General features: G+C 50.9%; 1 protein-coding gene across 2 annotated transcripts in view; it reads left to right on the forward strand.

Annotated features, from left to right (window-relative positions):
* The window catches only part of STK35 (serine/threonine kinase 35), a 38696-nt gene that overhangs the window by 14780 nt on the left and 7668 nt on the right, over nt 1-16248 (forward strand). The window lies entirely within an intron of this gene.

A 16248-nucleotide genomic window follows, 5' to 3' on the forward strand; every position in this document is an offset into this window, starting at 1 on the left:
GGAAGTACGGTTTTCAGTAATTGGCATTCCACTATACGTACCGTAATGTGACCAGTCTCCTATTTCAGATACAGAAGAGAAGAAGGGTTTTCTCTTTTTTTAGATAGTGTTGGTGATGTGATGAGTGAGTTCTTAGATGGAAGTTTCTGCTTACTTAAGAGAGTGATTGTAGGCTTTTTTATTTGTCAAGTGTTACGCTAGGCTCTGAGGTAACAGCAGTGAGCAAATTTAAGAAAACAGCCCCATCCCCATGAATTCTCCACCTTCGTTGAATTAGTCAGGGAGAGAAACATTGATCGATAATCACCGCAGGTGTTTTATGACAAAGGAGAAATGGTAGGATGGGAAATTGGCCTTTTAGGGGGTTGGCCCCCCGAGGCAGGTGTAGGGAATTGGGGGTGGGGCAGGGAGGATTCCAGGGAAAAGGGCGACTAACCTCTGCTAAGGACCTGAAGCCAGAGGGAGCCCCGCACACCTGAGCACCTCCACGGGCTTGGGGTAGGGTAGTGAAGAGGAAAGCAGACTCGGAGTAAAAGAAACCTGCCCAGGGGAGCAGGCAGAGCTGAGGTGGAAAGTCCGAAGTGTGTACCAGGAAGGGCCATGGTTGTTTAGTTGGACCAGAGGCTGAAGTGAGCAAGGGAAATAAGATAGAAATAAGGTGATACAGGGAATTTGACCTTGGTGGGCATTTGGGAGCCATGAGCGGACCAGGGCAGAACGGTGCAGTGTTGAGGTTCTCAGGACAGGTGAGTTGGGTTGAACCAGAGCCTGGGAGACCAGTTGGATCCATGATTTTATTCCCACTGCTAGCACAAGGAGATGTTCTTGAACCTGAAATTGAGCAGCACTGAGGATGGAGGAGTGCCTGGATCATCATCAGGGCAGGCCGTTGGCAAGACAGCCGGCTGGATGTGGAAGCAGAAGAAAGTAATACACTGGGGGAGATTGACAGCAGTAGACGCAGTGGCTGGCTCGGGTATTGGTCAGATTTGACTTGTTTTCAAATAACGCAGTCTCGCTTTGTGGGGAGGGAGGAGAATGTTGACTGCGGTAGCAATCTGTTTGCCTTCGCCAGCCTGCAAGGGGTTAAGTCTTTTATCCTCTGTCCTTCTAAAGCAGGTGCAGGCATATCTTACTCATGACCCTCCTACCTTGTTTTCTTAATCTGGCGAGCTGGAAATAAGCGACTCTGAGATTTGCTGAAGCCCTGAGATGAGGGCTGGTGCTAATCCCAGGGGTCACCCTGCACACGAAGCTGTCTGTCACCTGGGTGGGTTCTTAGTCCCTTCCTTGCCCTCCACCACCCTCAGAGTGCCGTGGTGAGTGCTTGCTGAGGGGAGCCTGCTCAGAGCCTCAGTGCTCTCAGTCCCTAGGTTTACTTCTTCCCACAAACCTCGAGCTCTGCAGCGGGACAACAGGCCAGGTCATCCTGCTGCCCACTGGGTAAGCGCGTTCTCCAGAGCTCGGTTTGGGGCTGTGTTGCGTTAGAGCCCAGAGGGTTGGCTAGACCACATTTTAGTCGGATTTCATGCCACTGCTTCTCATTCCCAACTGATCCCTTCTGCTTTTAAAAAACCTCTTACAGGGACACCTGGGTGGCACAATCGGTTAAGCGTCTGACTCTTGGTTTCGGTTCAGGTTGTGATCTCTGGGTCATGAGGTTGGGGCCCTGCTCAGCGTGGAGTCTGCTTCAGATTCTCTCCCTCTGCACCTTCCTTCCCCCGACTCCCACCCCACAACGTGCACACGCACGTTCTCTCTCTAAAATAAATCTTAAAAAACAAACAAACAAACAAACAAGCAAACACATGTTGGAGTTCAAGTTTGTCCTGGGATAGGATGGAACTTGTCATTGGAAGAGAGATTTGAATTTGGGTAAGGATTTTGAGGCTGTCACAGCTTCTGGAGATCATGCCACTGCTGGGATTTGTGCAGCTTTGCAGGGCAAAGTTTTAGCTCCAAGAAGGGTGATTCCTTCACTTAGGAGAAATAGGTGACCTTGACATAAGAGAAGATGAGGCACATAATTCTACTGAGTGTCCCAGGCTCTGACCACTAGTGATGACAACAGTTCTTGGTCAGCTGGTGCCTATATGATCGTTGCCTAGCCTCGCCTGTCCCAGTGGGGCACTTAGACTTTGTGGGCCTGGGCCCAGGTCCCTATAACCAGGAGTTGCCCCTTTTATGTGCCAAAAGCTTCAAATCGTTTGCAGTGTCAACGAGTTGTGTCTCGCTGTTCACAGAATCAGAGGCTTGAGTTGGAAAGAGCTCTTGTCCAGACTACCCCTGCTCCCCACTTCAGTTTTATAGATAGAGAAGTGAATTTCATGTGTGTTCGTTCATTGATGAACTATTTGCCAGGGATAATTTTAGTCACAGAAGATATTTTAGTGGATAAAATAGACAGAAATTCTTGCAGGTGTGGCTCTTGCATTATTCTGGGGAGATAGACAATAAACATAAGTAATAAATGTTTGAAAATGCTGAGTGCTCTGGGTGGCCTTAGGGCAGAACAAGGGAGATCAGAATGCTGGGAGGTGGAGGGCAGAGGTGTACTTTTAAAGGGAAGAGATCAGGGTGGGTCTCTTGAGACCGTGACATTTGAGTAAAGGCTAGGAGTTGAGAGAGTGAGTCATGAGGATTTCTGGAAAAAGAGCATCCCAGACAGACAGGGATGACCAGTATAAAAGCTTGAAAGCTGCATAGAAAGCTGGGAGGGGAGTATATAGGAAAAGCAAGAAAGCTAACTAGGGTCAATTAGAGTGGGCCCGTAGGCCGTTGTAAGTATCTGGGGTTTGGGCCTGAGTAAGATGGAAAGTCCTGAATGCATGTTCATTCAGCTGTGGGATAACTAAGCTTTTGAAAGGATTGTTGTGGCTACTGTGAGAAAAGTAAACTTTGGGGGAACAAGCCAGGGGATATGATGGGAGGATTCTGTAGCAATCCAAGTGAGAGAATGGTGGCTTTGAGCAATGGAGCCCAGGAAGTGATACTAGATTGCAGGTGAACGTTGAAGTCAGCCAATCATTTCTTGCGGGATTGAATGTAAGGTATGACAGAAAGGAATCAAAGAATACTTGGAGGTTTTGGCCTTGGAAGCCTTTGGAAGGGTAGAGTTGCCACCAAGTGAGATGGAAAGGACATGGAGAGGAACAGGTTGGACCGGAGAACATCGGGCTTTGCTGCCATGTGTAAGTTTGCAGTGCCTGTTTAAAATCCAAGTACAGAGGTGGAGTGTTTAGTGGGATGAGTCTGGAGTTCAGGGGAGAGATCTGGTCTAGAGATAGAAATTTAGAAATGGCCAAGGTACCCAGAGTGGGTATAGAGATTTCAAAGAATGACTGGGCTCTGGGCCATCCCCCAGGGAGGTTGGGAAAAAGGAAAGGAGTCAGCAAGATAGGAGACCTGGGCTGTGGTTTCCTGGAAGCAGGTGAAGACAGTAGGAGGAGGAATTGGCGATGTGCTGGTGGATTGAGGGACATGGGGACTGAGGATTGACCTTTGGCTTTAGCGATTGGGAAGTCATTGGCACTTACGAGCAATTTTGGTGTGGCAAGTAGTGAGGAGAGTCCCTCTAACCACAGCAGGTTTGAGAGGGAATGAAAGGAGGAGAATTGGAGACAGAATCGACTGGAGACTCTCCACTTTTTTTGTTTAAAAGTCAGGTTGGTCCAGTTGTACTTGGAAAATTGAGGACTCTAAAAAAGCTTTTGTTTGGGGTTATATCTATGGATACTGGTAGTAGTAAAAATTAAAACTGAGAAATGTTTTAAGTGTTCTTTTCAAATGACTAAATCAGTTATATGTTAAGGATAAGTATTATAATTTATGAAAAATATTTCAAAAATTTAGCGAATAGAGAGGCATTGTTTTATATTAACAAATCTTTTCATTATCTGCCTTAATAACTGGGTTCTCACGTTTGCTTGTGATTTTAATCTGGTACCATGTCAGTCAGCATGTAACCTCTAGAAAACAGAGGATGTGAAAAAGCCAAACCCAGCTTGGTGTTACTGTGAGCAGGGTTGGCTTCGTGGAGTTCCGCACTCTGGACCACCCTTTTGGGAACTGGTGGTATAAAGAAATCTTCTGGAGGAATTTTCTGTGAAGGGGAGCAGCTGAGAAGTAGGGGGCAGCTGGAGACCTAAAAGGAATTATTCGAAGTCCCAAATGAAGGGACAGAACGTGTGTGTCCTTATTCCTTGTAAGCTTTCCCATTAGGCCTCTTGTTGGGACTCAGGCTCCAGCTGCATATAGGAGACACTCGTCCCCTGCACGGTGTGGTGAAGAACAGCGTCACTAGTCTGGTCTTGTAGATTTCAGAGTAGTGTTCAAATCAGTGCTCATCACATGTTTTAGGTTTTTGCAACAGTGAATAGATGTGCTTTGGGCGGGAAACATGGGATTCCTTTGAAAGGAGTATTGCCTAGTGGACTGTTAAGGACTGAGAGGTTCCTTTTTTTTTGTGGCTTACTGGCCATGTGACCTCAGGCATGTTATATTAGCTCTTGATTTTATCATCCATTAAGTGGGGGTAGATCATATTAATGAGGTTGTTGGAATCACAGGTTGGGAAAGTACCCTATATAACCTCCCTAATGAAATGCTAAATTTTAGATACACACTTTGGCTTGAGGTGAAAGTATTATCTTCATCTCTGAAGACAGTGGTCTTTAGTAGCCTTGCTTCAGAGGATTACCAAGTATCCCTTTAAAAAAAAAAAAAAAAGCTGGACTCCAGGCAACTCTGGCCAATTGCTTGTTCCGGAATACTTATCTATTTTTAAAGATTACTCAGTAGTGTATTCTGTCTCTCCCTTATTTGTCATTTTTTAAGGATGTTTAATAATTCCTAATGTTTCCTCCCAGCGAGCCACAGACCTTACCCAAGTGGGTAAGCTAAACTGCTGTTCCTAGGTGCCACCACCCACCTCCGTTACCAGGGAGGGTGCTGTGAGATGAGGGAGGCTGCATTCATGGCCAAGTTTGCGGTCTCAGATGAGCCTCAGTTACTAGGGCCTTTGGTAGTCAGGGCCCTTGAATGACATTTATCTGGAGCTGGCAGCTTGGGCCTGCTGAAGGAAATCAGATGTTGGTGTGGCCTAAAGGATCGTAGAAAATATTCTTTGTTCCATACGTGATCTTCGTAGCTACCTAACATCAGAGGAAAAAAAAAAAATCCAGCCTAATTTATTGTTGAAGTAATAAAGGATGTATTTATTCTTGGTGTGAGGTCCAGAGATGTGGCTCTGGGCTCCATGTTGGCGGACCTGAGTTGACCCCTTGACCTGGGCTTCAGATTTTTCACTTTTTACAAGATTGGAGGTGGAGGTCCCCAGGCTGCTTGTTGGACCCCTGATGGTCTTCTGGGGGTTCACAGGCTTCGACTTATCTAACTGACAGCAGCATGTTGGCTCACAGTGAAGCTGTAGAAACCAATTCAGATGAATTCATTACTTTTGGCAAAATTATACCCCAGTTGTGTCACATTATAGGTGTTGAGTTAAAAGTGATACTGGAAACCAAAAAATGGGAAAGAAATTCTCTAAAAAAAAATTAATTTTTTAAAAAGATTTTTATTTAGCAAGAGAGGGAACACAAGCAGGAGGAGTGGGAGAGGGAGAAGCAGACTCCTCGCCAAGCAGGGAGCCCGATGCGGGGCTTGATTCCAAGAGCCTGGGATCACGACTGAGCCGAAGGCAGATGCTTAACGACTGAGCTACCCAGGCCCCCCTGTGTGGTTCATTTTAATAGCAAAGTTTTCAGAATAGTCCTGGGAGGGTAAATTAGAACCGGCTTTTCGGTGAGCAGATGGGAACCTGGGATAAATAGGTAGGTATTCAGGACCTGTCTCAGTTGAGTGTGACTTCGTTGTCCAGCCGTGAGGACAGATGTGAGCAAATCCAGGAGCACCTAAGACATGCCCTTCACCTGTGGGAGGTGGCAGCACGAAGCTAAGCTGCTAGGGCATGAGAGCCCCCCCACATGGAGCCTCTCCTGGGGGGGTGTGCGGAGCCGAGGGGTTAGGTTTTCAAGGAGAGCAACAGTGCAGAAGATGTTGATAATCACTGGTCATCCCTGGGTCCAAGTACTTTTTGACCTTTATTTCAGCTTCCCGAAGGTCACAACTGATAAGGAGCCAAGTCTAGATTTGAACCCAGGTCTGAGTCCCTGGTGTGCCCTGCCCTGGGGTAATGTCTCATTGAAACACCTGCAGAAATCACGCGTCTTTTTAACGGAATTCAACAAACAGTTGCACCGAGTGGAGTCTGAGATGCATAACGTGGGCACGAGGTGCTTGGCCATTAGTAGCCTTCTGGTTGGGAGGGAGTCTCTCGTACTCCAGTAAGGTGTGCTGTGCTGCTCAGCAGGTAGGTGGCCGCTGGGAAGGATGAGCAAGGACCTCTCCATGAAGCCATAGCCTCCAGAGGAACTGTTTGGTTCCTACAGTCGGTTTGGTTCCTATACCCCAGAGTCTTATCCCACTTAGTCTCTGGTACAGCCTTGAACTTTCCAAAGAGGACAGAAGGCAGGAAATGCCATCCTCGCCCTGAAGTGGGCGATTAGATCCGTACAGAATAGGGCTTTCATTTAAAGTTGAGAGATCGTTGGGAGGGGGATGTATTTAGCCGGTAAGGATAAGTCCTTGGATCCACGCAGATCTGCTGTCTCTGAGCCTGTTTGGAGCCCCCGTCTACACAGTGGACGTCTCAGCCTGGGTTTCCTTGGCTCCAGCACTGCACAGGACTAAGAGCGGAGGATTGTGCTTGAGGATCTCTTCTCGCTGGGAAATTAAAGCTCTGCCTTCACTCTGAGGACCTGGTGGCCCGAGGTGCCAGCATCCAGGGAGACCGTGGGGACTGGTCTGTCTCCTTGGGTTTGCTCAGGGCTCCCCCAGGTCCAGAAGGCTGGTGTTTGTAAGGCCAGGCAGCTCCCTGGGGCCCGGCTTCTGCCCTTGCCCTTGCTGTCCCCTGACAGCTCCAGCTGTACCCACGGGAGGAAGCGGAGCTGTCGATTATGTAATGGGGCTGGTGGCCCCCAGGGAGAGTCTGTCCCTTGAAGCTCTGCAGGACATCAGAGCATCTGCAAGGGGACAGGCCTGCCCCAGGGCTGTTGTTGCTCACATTCTCCTCCCTGGCATCCCTGGCTCCTCCTGGCCCAGATGGTGGCCCTTTGGGCAAAGCAAAATCCCTTTTGTAATTGTCCAGCTATAAGCAAGGCTGCCTGATGGTTGGGGTCCTTCCAAGTCCCATTTCCTCTTCCCCCAGGACACAGACACTCCTACCAACGATAACAACTCCTGGGTATCAAAACCTGCATGCAGATTCCCCTTGGGTCACCCTGATACAGCTTCACACAGGCAGGTGAGGCTAGGCTGGGATAGTGAGACACCCACATAATCAGGGGTCAGGCCCTGATAGGCAGAAGCCACAGGGCAGCAGAAGTCAAAATTATGCAAAGGTCGGAAGGTGCGAGGCCAGAAGCCCGCTGCACATGATGGCCGTTGAGAGAGCACAGGCAGGAGGGAGTGCTGACAGCAGTCTGTGGCACCAGGCCAGGGAAAAGGCTCTGGTGTGACCCAAAGGCAGCCTACTGTCTCTGTTCCCCTTGCCAGGGATCCTGGCAGAAGCCCCTTCCCAGTGAACATAGCTGGGGCTTCTTGAGACTTGAGGACCCAAAGCAGAATAGCAGTCGCTGCCAGATTTCTCCCCAACAAGTCTCCCAGTTCATTTATGAGTTGTGGACTAAAGCAGGGGGTCTGTCCTTGGTGCTCCATCACTGATGTGGCTGCCCACATCAGTGGCTGTGAACACAGCCCTGTATTCAAAGATGCTGGGGCCAAGTTGCATTTGTTTGGTGAGCAAGAGCCCTCCTGGTAAATGCAGGCACTGGCCCAGGGGTGGTATTGACAGTGGAGACCCCCAGTGCTGTCCTCTAGGAGTTCACTGTGTAGCAATGGGGAGATGACAGTAGCTGTGGCTCAGGAGAGATCCAGGAAGCCTGGAGGGAGTGGATGAAAAGCTTCCTGGAGGAGGTGGCACCTTGGGCTGGTTCTTGAAGGTCACTTTAGAGGCCCCTTGTAAACCAGGTCATAAACAAACAGGTCACAGCTCAGGGCTCTCCAGAAACTGACCTTTCGCGACCTGAGGCTTTTTGGGTACAAGACCCAGCTGGCCAGGGGAGAAGGTACTGTTCTAGTTATGAAATCCCAACCAGAGATGCCTCCTAGACCCCAGGCGTAGGGAGAAAGCCCACAGTTCCGTCTTGATAAACCAGGGCAGCAGCATACAAGCTCCTAGCCCCTCCTTGCCACTAGTGAGTCCTCTTTGGTATTACAGAACCCAAGGAAATGGAGACCTCCTCCAGCATCTCTCGGATTCAGAAGCTTGGCAGGCCTTAAAACTGCCAGCCAAGTTTAAAATAAATCAATACCATAAAATACTGCAATGAATTTCCCAACTTTAAAGGATTTCACTTTCAGTTAGAGGTGCCAAGGGAAAGCTGTAACTCAGTCTGCATCATACGCAGGTCAGATTTCTGTGTTTTGTTTCTTTGTAAAAGAAAATGCTATTTAGGGCCTCGGGGGGCAGGATTAGAGCCACCCAGGCACACCACAGGGCATGGGGAGGAAGGTGAAGATGCTTCTGTTTTTCCAGGATGCAAAAAGGAGCTGGATATGGGGCCCCGGGTAATAGTCTCACGAAGGGGAACCTTGGCTATTCATCATTCTGAGGCCTAGCTCCACGGCTGTGATGGAAGGCCGGTCAGCTTACGTGTATGGTGGTGGATTTTAGTATTAGCCCGTTTCAATGGGAAAGTCACAGATATGGTGTGAGCCAGGTGACTCGCTCTTCATTTACTTCCGTCCATTTGGAAAAAGGAAATCTTTTCATGTCATGGACAGCACCCTTTTGTTTTTTTGCCTTTCTGCTCTTTTCAGACATGTCTAAGACATGTCCTTCCTTCCAGAAGGCTCTGGTCTGGGGCATGTCTGAGGCATGGGCTGTGAAAGTACAGTGCAGTCAGATCTTGGCAGAGGGCATGGGCCTTACTGGCCCAGCCCAGCCTTGTCCAGACATAAGGAGAACTGGAAGTCACAAGTAAAGACTCATTTGTTGTTAGTAACCAGATTGCATACTTGGATTTGATGAATGTTTGGAAGGAACCCTTGGTTTGCATGGGGCAGCAGAAATGAGTGTGAGTATACCACACCCCAGACAAACAACACAGTGACTCTTACCTTCTAGAAAAAACTATTTGGGAGTTTAAGTCCGTTGCCTAAACTGAAATCCAGATGTCACCGCCAATGTGATCCAGAGCTTCTCCCTCCCCTGCCCTGAGCGCACCAAGCAGGTGTAGCACCAAGAGCCCTTGGAGAGCCTGTCCCTCCAGCCTGGTGTCTGGGAGCCCTCTTGCTGTGGGACAGCTGTTCTGGAACTCTGGTTTCCCACCTGCTCATAGAGTGTCACTGAGTTGGGCATGAGCTCAAGGTTAGGCAGACTTAGATGTGAGCATTCGGGATCTACAAGCCTGATGACGTGGCCTGGGCCAAGTTTAACCAGAATTCAAAAGATGGCTTCCTCTCTGTCAGTGGGAGGGACGGAGGATATCACGAGTAAGATGTTTCCTACTTGGCAGATCACGATTCTACCCTGCAACCTTGAAGATGTTGACAAGCTACCGCCACGCTCCTCCCTGCCCCTCACTAGCTCACCAGCACACACCGTGTCCATGACCAACCTTCTTCGAGTGTAGTCCCCAGACAGGCAGCGTCACTGGGGAACTTGTCAGAACGCATATTTCTGGTCCACTTTATGTAAGAGCTAGGAAAAGGAGGGGTCAGCCTGGGTGGTTCAGTGGGTTTAAGCCTCTGCCTTCGGCTCAGGTCATGATCCTAGGGTCCTGGGATCGAGCCCTGCATCGGGCTCTCTGCTTGGCAGGGAGCCTGCTTCCCTCTCTCTCTGCCTATTTGTGATCTCTGTCTAATCAAATAAATAAATACAATCTTTAAAAAAAAAAAAAAGAAAGAAAGCTAGGAAGAAGGGCCTCAAGTCCTGATCCTATCACTGCCTTCCAAATTACCTAGCACTGAGCAAGTCACTTCTCTGTGGGCTGTGGTTTCCTTGTCTAGAAAGCCAGGGCACCTAAAGGACCACTCTCAGCCCTTCTCTGCCTGCTCCCCCATCCCAGTTGTGCTCGTAGGTTGCAACATGGATGAGTTTCTAGGAGTTGGGACTCCTGATTCTTGCTTGATTTCTCCCTCAGTGCCTGTGTCCTTAGCGTGAGGTGAGTCCTGCAGCAGCCCCCTGCTCCTGGGAAGAGAAAGAAAATAATTAAATTTCTCCATGGGCTTCCCTGGCCCTGAGAGACTAGACTTCTAAGCCATAATAACAATGAGCATCTTGGGATGATCTCCAGCAGAGGACCCTCAGGGGAATACAGGCCCTGTGGGGTCTGTGTGGTAGGATGTGAGATCACCCTTCAAGAAAGGGGAACTTGAGAGGCAGCTGGGCATAGGGGATGGGGAAGCAACAAGATGCACAGGTCTGGCTTAGGTCTCTAAGTGGAGTCTCAGACATGGCTTTGAATCCTGTCTAGAAATCTTCACTTGTTCATTTTCCTGACATGCGGTAAGCACATGTTCTGTGCCCTTCTTGGGCCATGGAGACGGAGGTAATCCCTGACCTCGATACAGTTAAACCAGGCATCTTCTCTGAGCCTTCGAGTCCTCATTTATAAAGCAGGTTACTAATGACATTTACACCATAGGATTTTCCTGTGGATTCAGTGGAAAATGGATGTAAAGCCATCATGGGGATGCTAGATGTGCATCCTAGGGTTCTACCGTCTTTTCATACTTTTCATACTAGTTCTTGGCCACCTGGTGACAGAGCTCGAAGTAGTCTCCGAATGCTTCCCACCCACCCCATCAAGAAAGAAAACACACACCCCAGAGGGACCCATTCATGTTTTTGGTAGCTTATGTACGGTGCAGGCACTGGTACGTGCTTATAGTACGTCGGGGACAGCTCAGACCTTGTCCTCACCCTCTGGGCCCTTAAACCTCAGTTGGAGAGAGCGGTCCGAAGGGAAAAACTACAGGTAAATTTCATGCCTGTATGGGTAAAGGAAATAGCAGACCCTTCCCATGGCCGGAGGAGAAGTGCTGTTGAACCTGAGACCTGAAAAATGAGATGTCTACCAGGCAGTGGAACAGTGAACAGGTAGGGGCAAGGTGGGAGAGCCTGGGAGGAGACAAGCCTGATGTGCCCAGTGTTGGGGGTGGGGGGGTGAGTCAGGGATCCGCTGCCCCCATTGTTTTTTTGTTTTGTGTTTATGTGAGCACTCTGGCTCTGCTGCTGGAATTGGAGAGGGCAAGCATGGACCCTGGGGGCCCAGCTAGGAAGTCGAATTCCCTGGGTTAGAGCGAGGGGTGCACAAGGAGGGGCAGAGTGAATTTAAGGTGCCTTTGGAGATTGCTGGAGGACTGCAGGTGGCTGGAGTGAGGGGGATGAAGGCAGGGTGGCTCCACAAATCACTGCCCTGGGAGGCAGAGCTATTTACAAGACTGTGAACACTGCAGAAGAGGGGCTTTGGCAGGAGTGGAAAGTACACAGATGAATCCTGGATGTTTGGTCATCATCCTATCCTCTCTTCTCTAGATGGGCACTTGGTAAGTAATTATCTGGGTCTTTTTGGGGTGCCGCTGGATCCCAAATTTGGAACTAAGTCTAGGATACCTTCATGAGCCCCAAGTACTCTCCTTAGACCCAGGGCTGCCTTCACAGCTTTCATCTGACGGCTGTGCCTTGCTGTGTTTTGTTCTTTCCTTCGTAATCAGCTTCTCATTAGGTGACTGATGTGTCTGGCTCTTCTCTGTGTTTGCATATGCACCCTGCTATAATTATGTCCCCAAAACATAACGTTTCATTGTTTTTTTGTTTTGTTTTTTTTGTATTTGCTTTTGCTTTTCTGAGCTGAAAACCTGTGCAGTGTCCCGTCACATGGGCAGGCTGGTGGCTCTGCCAGACAGCAGCTTTCTAGCGCCCGCATCGCTCTCCTGTCCCCCCCCCACCATGGTTATATAATACCGGGACCATGATTGCTGGCTATAAAATTGACTTTGAGAGCCGCTTTAATTTGTGAATTGGCGGATAGTTTCTATTTTGGGGTAAGGAAAGGAGAAGAGGGAGAGGTGCGGGTAGCTCTGTGGTCATTTGTCTTTGGGCACTTAAAGTGCAAGAGCTAAGGGGCGACCCCACAGCCTGAACTTGACATGAGGCTAGGGGAAGGGGGCTTTAAGGTCAGTCCTGCAGCCATCCTTGGACACCTTGGTTTGAACTACATGTAGGGCGTAGGGTAGAAGTTGGCCTTACCTGTTTGCCACATCTCATTCCCTGGAGAGGAGATCTGTGTTTTATACACATTTACGAGTGCTCGCTTCGGCAGCACATATACTAAAATATACTCATTTACGAGTGCTTACTGGGAGCTTGTGCAGTTTGCTGGTGGGCTTACAGTTGCTGTATTTGTTTCAGTGTGGAACAGGCCTGGGGCAGCCTGAGTCTTTAGCATCCTAAGGCATGAGGGTCGGGGTCGGGGGACTTCCTCTCAGTTTCTGACTTACTGAGCGCACACCCCGTGCCAGACTTCATAATCTCCTGTTCTGTTTCTTATCTCATCCCATCCTCCCGTGGGTCCTGGGTAGGATGTCCTTCCCACTCTGAAGACAGTAAGTGATGTGCCCCCCTGGCCACATGGCCAACAAGGGCCAGCTCTACGGCTCTGCCATCACCTTCTGAGGACAGGTCCCATGCACACACGTGTAGTGAGCGGCACCATGCGCGGTGCTCCCAGGAGATTTGTGGAGGGAACGCTGGCTTTTGGTTGAAGAAATCGGTAATGGCAACAAGTAGGACCTGTGGCTTAAGATAGCCCTGGAAGAAAGGAGGGCAGGCCAGGGTGCTGTAAGCAGGGACACCGGGAGAACATTGAGAATTTGTGTCAAGAGCAGATCTTCGGGTTGGCTGACACAGAGGGAAAGGGGGAGAGTGAAAGAGTGCTAAGTTGCCCAGAGCCTTGAATGTCAGCCTAAGGAGGGTGACCTTCACCCTGGTGGGGGGAAAAGTGGATGCGGGTGATAGTGGTGCACAAAGGCTGTTCTTTCTGGCAGATGAGTAGGTCATGGTGAGGCGAGAACCGTCAGCTTCCCGAGGGAGGGAGGACAAGCGACACCTGACAGGGCTGGCCTTCAGAAGATGCAAGGCAGCACAGGCACCCTCCTGAGTGAGGAGAGACCGGGCAGAGGCTGATACGGCCATTGGGAGCCCTGTGCTTCCACGTTGGTGTCAGTAAGGGACTGGCATCGAAACCCAGGATGTTGGTAAATCTAGGTTTACATTGTAGCTCTCCCACTGCCCCGCTGGATGACTTTGAGCAAGTCTCCTCTAACTTTTCTGGGTACCCATTTCCTGTCCTCCAAATGATGCTGTTTTAACACTGGTGTTTGCTGTCCACAGCTGCAAAGACCAAAGGCACACGAAGTAGGAAGTACCCACTGCCACTCCACGCACACAGCGAGAGCTCGGGGCAGCTCCATGCGTTGTCTCTGTGCGGCCTGTTTGTTTTTTCCAAATCCCTACAGGCTCATTCATTTTCACTAGCAATCTGCAGTGCTCTTCTTTTCCCTAAGAGAGCTCCAGGCCCCTTCACCATGCGCCCCCTCCCATCCCTACGAGTTCCCCTGGCACATTGAGCTTCGGTCTGGTTGCTGTAACCAGAAATCCATATGGTCCCCTCTTGCCCAGACCACTCTGGGCATGACCTTGTTTGAGTCTTGCCTTTTCTAACCACAGACCGTCCTATCACCGTATGGAAGAGCGACCTCTCCCCTTCAGCTGTGACAACACCTTAGGCATGCTCCTGGCAAAGGGCGGGGGAGGAGGGTTCTCCCAGGAGCCCAGCCGCTCCCCAGAGCCCTTTGCTAATCACAGCAGCCGCAGCTGAACCTCAGTCTCTTTGGGGACCAGTCGAGGCAGTTGGCAGCTCTCGTTTCGTCCCCACACTTAATAAGTTGAGGAAGGGAATTAGTTAGGGTGTCTCTGTAGCCAACTGCCAATTACCAGGGCTCTTTCTACAGATAGAAAGCTCCCCCTTCGTTTGTCTGGAGTGCCAGCCAGTGCCTGTTTACCTGCTCAGCTCCCTGGGGGCCCCCAGACATGACTTCCCAAGGCCTGAGACACTGGCTTTTAAATGGGTCTCCATCCTCCAACCCCAGTGGGATGACTTGGGGTGTAGCCCTGTGGCTTGCTGGTCACCAGAGAGCCCTCCCGATCTCAGACTCTTAGGTCTTGCCAGCAGCTCTTCCTTTGTTTTGGCGTTTGTTTTTTAAAGATTTTAGTTTTAAGTAATCCCTCCACCCACCATGAGGCTCGCGTTCACAACCCACAGAAGAGTCACACGCTCCACTGACCGAGCCAGCCAGGCGCCCCAGCCATTCTCCTTTTGTGCATTTGGCCAGCTTTTGAATAGCAGCATTTGGGGCAGCTCGCTTTGAGAAATCAGGAGGTTTAAAACAGTATTGGGCCAGCCCACCACGGTGACAACATGAGCACCGCTATAATGTGACCAAGTCTCCGAGTCTGCAAGCTTCCATGGTAACAGGCTGCCACGTCTCCTGTGGGGGCGCTCCCTGCCCTGGCCCCGCTCCCTGATGAGCCGGAGAGGAAGCTGGCATCTGTTGGCAGCAGCACACGCCATCTTGCCTTTAAGCTCGGTGCGCTCCCCTTGTTCACAGGAGCCCAGGGCCCGCTGTCCAGCCGGCCTGCCAGCTGTGGCCTCAAGAGAGCGTGTGGCCGCATGGTGCTGAGTGGGCCACCGATCTAGCTCTGCTGACTCGGCGGGGAGCCTGTAACCTCTCCATGGCCTCTGTCTGCTTGCAGAGTCTCAGGTTTGCCTTGAAAATCTGTAAGGAGAGGGGACCCCCCCCCCCCCCAGCCCATTGCACTGGTAGGCAGGGCTCTGGTGCCATCAGCTGCCTCCTGCTTCCCCCCACCCAGCTTGTCCTGCTCCGTTGTGCCAGGGAGAACCCCCCTTGTAGCCCTCTCGTGTTGTTTTCTGGTTAGTCTTTGATAGGTAGGAACCTGCCGAGGTGCTCGTGATTCTTACTTAGGTTCCTCATGCCAGGGCTCGGGGCTGTCTCTCCAGAGAAAGGCACACAACTGACACGCCCCGTGATACTTCATATATGCCTTCCGGGCGTTTGGAGACCCTGTGTCTCCTTGGGAGTTTGAAGGACCCCAGATGGAGAACCCCTGCCCTGGTCCCAAGCCCCCATCAGTGGCACAGGAAGAGACGGGGTCCCCAGCAGAGAGCAGGGAGAGCCCTAGGTGGGACTGGTAACTGGGGTCCCCAGCACTAGGCTGGGTCCTTCATTTTTCTGCACTTTTGCTTCAGAGTCTCTTTAGTAGGTCGCTGCACAGGAGTGAATTCTTCTGGTGGCATCTGTACTCTTCCAGCCTGGGCGACAGTCTGCCTTTCAGAGTTCACGGGGCTGCCCCTTCTGGACATGCAGAAGTGGGCGAAGAGGGTGTGGAGGATGGGAGGGGTGGCCTCTGAGACGGGGGTGGGCCCCCAGCTGCTCCACAGCTGTTGTTCAGTTTCTCTGTGGGGGGATTGCCCTGCCCCTTTCCCCCACCCCCACCACTGGTTTCCGTGACCCGTGGGCTTCAGGCATGGGGTGCAGAGCCCACCCCACCTGCAGTGTCACCGGTTGGCTACGGAGTGGTGGTGGGCATCATTGCGTTTTGCAGGGGGTGGGTCCTGGAAGGAGGCCATATGGGTCTTGACAATCTGGAGAAGACCACAGAGTTGAGGCCAGAGCCAAGGCTTCTAGTCTCGAGGGCACCGTTCTCATCTACCTCCTCCTGTGGCTGGCCTGCCCGGGGGAACACACTGAACCCAGGCTGGCTCCTGCTGGCCACTACCCCTGGATTTCAGGCTTCCCTCTCCAGATTGAACAGAAGGCCTTATTTTTGTCCCCTTTGAAAGGCAGTGAGAGGAGTGGCAGGCAGAGCCCGCATTGGCCCTAGAGCCTCCTGCTCCTATAGCAGGTTAGGGAAACCCTTCGTCCTGTGCCTCATTGGGAGTTGGGGGGTAGCCTGCAGGGTGTGGCCGGGTACAAAATGAGTACGAGCCGCCTCCTAGCTCTTCCCTACTCCTCCCTGCCACCTGCTGGAGCCTGGACGAG

This window comes from Mustela lutreola, chromosome 9 (genome assembly GCF_030435805.1).
Source record: "Mustela lutreola isolate mMusLut2 chromosome 9, mMusLut2.pri, whole genome shotgun sequence".
NCBI lineage: Eukaryota > Metazoa > Chordata > Mammalia > Carnivora > Mustelidae > Mustela > Mustela lutreola.